The sequence below is a fragment of the Octopus bimaculoides genome, chromosome 3 (assembly GCF_001194135.2).
Source record: "Octopus bimaculoides isolate UCB-OBI-ISO-001 chromosome 3, ASM119413v2, whole genome shotgun sequence".
Taxonomy (NCBI): domain Eukaryota; kingdom Metazoa; phylum Mollusca; class Cephalopoda; order Octopoda; family Octopodidae; genus Octopus; species Octopus bimaculoides.
The window spans coordinates 161,806,933-161,813,983 of record NC_068983.1 but is presented as its reverse complement, the minus strand read 5'-3'; positions in this window follow the sequence as shown (position 1 = coordinate 161,813,983).

Sequence of the window (7,051 nt, the reverse complement as noted above, 5' to 3'; positions counted from 1 at the left end):
AATAATAATAATAATAATAATAATAATAATAATAATAATAATAATAATAATAATAATAATAATAATGTTTGCACTTTCTTGTTTGGATATATTTTGATGACACATGCGATATAGCTTGTCTCTGTATACGTTTTTCCCTGCCACAGACTGAATGGTTTCACCTATTTTCCAAGTGGTGACATAATATCTATTATTAGCCTTATCAATTCCGATTTGAATATAGAACACCGACGAGCATCGAGGGATATAATGATGTTTCTTACATTGCCACGAATTAACACATTCAGGGTAGATGTACATTCAAACGAACCGTCTTCAGCATGCACCTGGTATTTACTTTATAGGCTTTGCAAGAATAAAAAGCAAGAACTAACCATTAACCTAAACCGGATTTTAATTCAGAACGTTTCTTTCTCTTCAACTTGGTTCAATGTTATCATAAGTGAAGATATATCCGTATGGGTGGATTTGTTAGCTTTAAACTGAAATAATTCTTCCAACTTAACTAAATCGGAGATTGTAGTGACATTGTTATCACAGTTATCAGACGGCAGCTGACGGGAATCAATATTTGTCAACAAAAGTAAATTTTCTGCAGTTGCTCAGCGAGTGACTGGATTCAAAAGTTGCTTAGTAACAAAGTGTACGAGAGACAGACTGAAGTAGTCAATAGACACACATACACACACACAAAAAAAAGACATCAACACTTAATGAGTTGGATTAAGGCGGAGATGACCGCGGAAATGAGGTGTCCGTTCATATGGACGAATCGTAGGCGAGACCCGTGTGTATCGGTTGTGTCGCAAAGTAGGTGCGTGTAAGAATATAACGACACCCGGCGAACAATTAACAGTAATTTTATTTTACTGCGTAAAGAATTTCCATGTTGGTCATGGATTAGAAATTGTAACAAAGTTTACACACTGGGAGGATAATTCTGTAGCTGTTGCAAAACTGTTGATTAAGTGGAATTAAGCTGCCAAGATAGAAAATATACACGCTAAGTTCATGTCGTAGAATCGTGGCTCCTGTCTACTAAGTTGTGTAAATAACGGATTTATTCAATTTGACGGCCATATTTTTTGATTAATTGTTTTTTTTAACTAAACACTTTGAAACTTCGGATACTGGTATAATGTGTCGCATAGAACAGGGTTTACTCTTAACGTTTTTGACAAAATTTTGTATTTTAGAAGTTATTTCGTGTTAAAGTTGTCGTATTTGGGTAATTTTAACCAATCAATGACGTGTATTTAGCTGAAGAAAATTACTGCTGCTGTTTGCGAACAACTTCCGGGTCCATTACACACACACCACACACACACACTAATAACAAGCAGAAGTTACAGAGTGACAATGGCCAAATTCGTGTTTGATAAGTGCCAATGATATATATACGTATATGTCGATGATATATATACATAGATATATATATGTGTAAAAACAAATCTCATTACGCAATCGTACCAATGAAAGAGCCTCTACCTGGTCGCTCGACACGCTAAAAATAGTAGCCAAAGTATCCCCCTACCTAAATCACACACCCATTGTACATAATGCCTAGATTATCCCTAAAAAGTCGGTTTGCTGAAGGCTGGAATGTCTTTGATGATAGATTTGCTGTATCGGGGTCGATTTGAGGCTAAATAACAACAAAATTATGGTCCTTACTAAAAATCGTGCGGGTGAAAAGATCAATAGGGGTGGGGTGAAATTTCCGAGGCTTCCACCTCACCCCACCCCGTTTTACGGATCCAAAAAAGGGTTTTGTAGTATATTAGGAGGTCACAGGAATTCATTCAACGAAAAAAAAAAATTCCAATGATTCTAGGATAGAGGGGGGGGGGCAGCGCTCCCCTTTTTCTGAACCAAAATAAGGGATTTGCAGCATATTAGGAGGTGAAGGTACTTGATTCCACGCAAAAAAATCCGAGTTTTCTTAATGAAAATCGTGCGGGTGTTAATATAAAAAATTACCATAATTTACTAAAACTATTACTAAACCGTGATTTTAACATGGCAATGTGCCGCTTCAGTTTCGAATCTTGCTACAATCTCTTTTTATCAGAAATAGTATTAGAGTTGGTCTCATGTCACATTTATATTTGCTTAAATTGAAAGATCGACATTTAATGATTTCATTGAAATCCTAATGTTTATGTTATGTCTGATGGGAGGGTACAGAGATTAAAGAAATTCCGGGTCAAAAAAGATTAAAGAAGGAAAAAGGCACGAAGTCAGATGGAGATCTGGGATGGGTTTAGTTAAAGACCTAGATGCACCGGAAGTGGCTCTGCTGGGAGAGTTGTGATGGGATCGAAGTGAGTTGGTCTTCTTTGTTGCCATCAAAGATTTTGGTGTAAGATTATGGATTAGTCTGGGTGTGTTGTTAACAGAGATAAATCTTGCGAACATTTTATATTTATATTTATTAAAAGAAAGACTGTACCTATATAATAAGGGATTTTCAGACAGTCACTGCAGAAACTTAGGAGATAGGGATCAACTTTCACTATGTCCTACAGTCGTTAATGGCTCATTCTTGAGACAGGGACGAATTGGTCTCAAATGAAACTTGAGATGTGAGTTTATCTGAATATATATCTCTGGTTGCTTGAGCAAGAATGAAATAATATGTCTTTAACTGTTTTTTTTGTTGTTGTTATTTTACTCAGCCATCGGTTATCTTGGAGTAAGAGACAGAGAGGTGTTAGTCCACCGAATCTTGCTAAGCATCTGCTCTCATCTAGATTGCTTGTGGTGAGAGCTGAAATGTGTGTTCCTAGATTGCTAAGATTTTTAGCTCCAAACTGCTTATGACTTGTGGAAAAGGCACCAATCTTAAGGACATTTGAGATGATCTCCTGCAAGCCGATAGCTTGATAAATAGAACATATACGTGATAAGTGCGTGGTCCATTCATGGAACTAGCCTCATAACTTAGAGAATGGGGTTCAAATCTTTGGTCTTGCAACATGGTAAAACCGCTATAAGTGTTTAACAAACCAGTGAGGAATGTGCTATTGAAGAAGCTTGATCTGATAAAACTTGCAACCAAATGCCCCTCAAATCATTCTTAAAAATGAATACATAAAATAATGTGGTTCTGGCTAACTTGGACGTGCGTAAAATGACAGGACAGCGGCGGTTGGAGAGTCTTTGATTAAAAGTCTGCTCAATAAAAGCTGACCTGAGATCAAGCAATCTACAGTTTTCCCCGTCATTATCATATTCTCCATCATGAATGCTTCAAGTAGGACAATGTCATGGAATCTGTCTTGAAATTGTCATTTTTAGACACTTCAGTTGAAAGAGTCACCAACATTTTAGAAACTTTATTGAAGTGCTGGAACGTGATGGTCAATTATGTGTGTGTGTGTGTGTGTGTTTTATTAGTTTAACTTTTTAAAATAGGTTAACAGATCTCTTGACAGTTATTTTAATCATAAAAATCTGAAAGAATGCAAAACTTGATGTTCTTTCTAAGATAAAGAACCATTCACAAACTGCCAACTTAAAATTCTTATGTAGAATAACATTGTTTTTGATTTTATTTAATGTTTAACTTTCGGAATAAAATAAGAATTGTTTACAGACATTGTGAAACAAAAACTTTGGTGAGTTTTGCAATCTCTCTGACGGTAAGCATAATCCCTGATTTTGAAATAGATGGAAGAATATAAAGATAAACAACAAGTATTCCTTGATAATTTCTTAACTCAGTTTGATGACTTGCAGAGAATGCAGCCTTGCTTGGACTTTGTTGATGGAGTCATCAATGGCTATCCAGTACTCCAGACACTCGTTACAGAATCGTCTGCTGTGGAAATGGAACTAATGAAATTACAGCAGGACCCTGGACTCAATGGACAATCTACAAATCTCAGTCAAAGTTTAGTTTTTGGAAATAAAATATCTGAAACTGAAGAAACCTAGTCTGCGGCACCTTCCCAATTTTTTTTTCACCAGACTGCAATGAATCTATGAAGTCGAAACAGTGCAGGATACTCAGAAATAAATATCCAACAGGTGCTTGACAACAGATCGGTCGGGTTTCAATGACTCACAACCAAAATGGAAATTTACAAGAACTCAGTTGAAATAAAGAGCAGATTCAATAATTGTATCCACGTCTGTCATTAAAATGTTATGATAAAACTAGTTTTGTAAGGTAGTATTTTATTAACACGTGAGTGGAGTTCCACTGAAGTAGGTGGAAATGTTCAAGTATCTCAGGGTCGAGGAAATGTAGGAAGCAGAATTAAGTGCAAGGATTGCAAGATCTGGTACAGTAATGTGCCAGCTTCAATATTCGGTCATCAGAAGAAAGGACCTAGGAGTAAAAACCAAATTCGTTTTCTTCAATTTAGTGTTTGTGCCTACCTTTACCTGTGGACATGCATCTTGGGCAATGAATGAAAGAATTGAATTGCGAATTCAAGCGACCAAGATGCAGACCCTCTGAAGGGTCTCAGGAGTAACGTTACTTGATAGAATGCGAAGCTCGGAGATCAGACAAGCGCTTCAGGTCAGAGCTGTGGAGTCGAAACAAAAAACTTTGACTCCGACTCCTCTACTATTGGCACCTTCAACTCCAACTCCACTTTATTTAATCAAATGATTGTGATCTACATATCTCATAAAGCATGTGCGTACGCTTGTACTTAGAGTAGGCCTATATGTTATAACTGGTTTATATTAAAGAATAAAAGATATTGTGAGTAAGAGTTGGTATGGTTTTACCGACTCCGACTCCACAGCCCCACTCCAGGTAGAGCCACTTCTCCTCCGAATGGAAAGATCACATCTCCTATACTACAGACATGTAGTAAGGATGTCTCAGGAAAGAATTACCATTATCATCATCATCGTCGTCATCATTTTAACATCTGTTTTCCATGTTTGCATGGGTTGGGTGGTTTGATTGGAGCTGACAAGGCCAGGAGCTACATCACCCTCTCCGTCCAGTTTTCTCTTAATTTGTATCTCAAAAATATTATCTCGTCTTCCTATTTCTTTGAGATTACACTGTTCCATGCATGGTTCCCTAAATTAAGACAGTAGGGTAGGATTTGAGGGAAATTTGGTTACTATTTCTAACAGGTCAAGCGATCGTGTAGAGGCCTTCTCTCGTTGACTCATTTTGCTTGTTGTTGAACCTTGGATCAGCCGCACGCAAACAAACCTACATTGAAAGGCATTGTATTGCTATAAAAATAACAATTCAGTACAGCTTTACCAACTACGCCATATTGCAGCCAAATTATAGAGACTGGCTCACGTTTTTCGATTTGGTTCGGTGGTTATGATAGCTTATTTGTTGACATCAAAGTCCAGAATGACAGCATATAGCTTTGTTAAGTTATGTGCAAACAAACTAGTGGAGGCGAGAATACATTTATCAAAGGTTTATTACTTTACGTACATCAGAGTTTACGTCGTCAGTTATTTCTGTTTAGTTCATTCAGATTCGTTTGATACTCATTGTCTACAATTCGTCCGTCACGAATCCTGCCCTACAAGCAATTCTCAAGGTAGCAACTGTGTAACAAAACTATCAATTATAAAAAAAAGTTCTCTCCAACCACTGTTACCGTCCTACACAAATGAAAGCGTTGGACCTCAATCTGAAACTGCAATTCAAAGTAGGTCGACGTTCGTCGCCGTTTCTGATTAGAAACAGTTTTTTGTCCGTTGATCATAGATGAAACCTGGTAATATGGCTGAATTTTCCTTGCGCAGAAAGAACTGGTTTCACACAAATTTTAACAAACTTCACCCAGTAAAACAACAACAATCATAGGCTTAAAACATAAACGAGGGTGGGGAATGAAATTGTAATGTCATCTAGTATAACAGGTTCTTGCATTTGGGTAGATACGACAAAAAAATCATGACAAAAGCGACCGGCGCTATTAATAGATTTCACCATTTGATAGTTGATGTATGGATATACACTGAATATATATGAAGTATGAATGGGAAGAAGTGCATGAAAAAAAGTACAAATTTGAAATAATTATAAGTCGTCTGTCCAGTTTATCAAGGAGAGAAAATACGCATCTGCTCGCACACAATGATCTATGTTAACTAAAATATGAACGAGTTTTAAGAGCAAATCAACACTACTGTGAAATTGGTATCGACTCTGATAATATATTTCTGACTGACAAATGGAAAAAGGTGAGGTGACATATTTTACAGGTGAGTTTATGATGCAAATAGCTTCAGGTGGAGTCTCTCTTCTTTTCTAATTTGACACTACTATGACGCCTATTTGATCGACATCTCGTTTAGTTCTGGTTCCCAAATCACTGATTTTGTTCAAAGGACTATAACATGTTGGATACATGTCTCCCGCTCTTATGACACTAGCCAAGTGTGATTTAAAAGAGATTTGGCTGCTGTTTCTGCAGGTGGTGGCGTGAGCCGTGTCGGTTAGGGAAAGGAAGTAGAGGAATACAAATGAAGCTTTCTCGATAATTATTCCCTTCTAGGGAACATGACTTTAAACTGTAAAGAGCCACATGGAGAGAGGTCCTACTCTTTTGCCTTTTTTTAAAATCCAATATTGGTTTCAAATTTAGGCACAAGGCCAGCAATCTAGAGGGAAGTGGGATAAGTCCATTACATCGACCCCAAAAAAGATGAAAGGCAAAGTGACCTCAGCAGAATTTGAACTTAGAACATAAAGACGGACGAAATAGCGCCAAGAATTTCGCCTGGCGTGCTAACATTTCTGCCAGCTCGTCTTCTAAATTCTATAAAAAACCTGTAGAGATAACTTTAAAAAGCTATATATATATATATATATATATATAAATATATATATATTCGCACACAGTAATTCCTCACTATATGGCGGTTTATTACTTAAGCTTACGTCGATTCATCTGTGGTGTTGTTTTGCATTTATAATAAAATAAATATATACAATTTATAAAAATTGTGGTAAGTAGCTTGCTTACCAACCACATGGTTCCGGGTTCAGTCCCACTGCGTGGCACCTTTGGCAAGTGTCTTCTACTATAGCCTCGGGCCGACCAAA